We start from the raw sequence: 1,033 nt of genomic DNA on the forward strand, positions 1-1,033 counted from the left end.
TTTGTAGTAGAGTTTGTTAATTACTCAGTCTTACTGCTCCTTCCACACATCAGTCCCCCCTTTGTATTTACTGATCAATTCTAATCAACGAATGGAATTTATGGTAAGGACCAAGGACAAGAGTTTCAGTCTACCCAATTTTTAATTGGGAAACATTCCTGCTTATTCAATAGAGGTAGCCCCTGCTAACTGAATGTAGAGCGTCCTGAAGAAATCGTTCGCAAGCCAAAAATGGCACAAAGCGAAGGTGCATGATTTATATGGGAAAAAGTATCGTCGTTTTTCATAAAAGCGAAAATTCTCTTCAGATTCGTGAAAACAGGTACTAATGTAGCTGTTTCATAAAAGCGAAATTGCGTAAAGTGAACATTCAAAAAGCAGGGGATACCTGTACTGGATGTTGGACAAGCAGTTAGACAATTTAGAGACAATAGAATGGTCAAGAAAGATGATATTAATGTTACATTAGGGTCCAGCAGAGGCCCTGTTTGGCTAGCTACAATGAAGATGCCCCACTTACATAGCTGTGCAGTTTCCAGTGCTATTCCTTGCTGGAACTGACTGTAGCCCCATGAGTGACCCTATTTCCAGTGGGATTAGACATCTGACTGGCCAGCAGCTTTTGAAAACGGGACATCCACCCACATTGGGGTGGAAACCATGAACATAAAATGGCTTATTCTTGCTGCGCTGTTCATATGTTCCTATCAACCTGACAACTGTAAAATCTGGCTAAGGCAAGCACAAAAATAAATCCTGACATAAAATTGAGGTTGCTTTCCTACAAATCACAAATCTGAGGTGAAGCAATTTTAATTGAATCATGTGTTCCCATAGAAATTATTGTTAAAGCCAGAGTTTGGTTCCTTCAAATATTTCTTTCATGTAAAATTTGAAATACTGTACTTTACAGGAATAACATTATGCATTTGTAGCTGAAATAATTGAAAAAATAAAATGCATAATTAAATATAAAATAAATACATGATACAATACAATATACATTTTGTTTTTAAATACCATTTACCTTTTA

The sequence above is a fragment of the Chiloscyllium plagiosum genome, chromosome 30 (assembly GCF_004010195.1).
Source record: "Chiloscyllium plagiosum isolate BGI_BamShark_2017 chromosome 30, ASM401019v2, whole genome shotgun sequence".
NCBI classification, from domain to species: Eukaryota; Metazoa; Chordata; class Chondrichthyes; order Orectolobiformes; family Hemiscylliidae; genus Chiloscyllium; species Chiloscyllium plagiosum.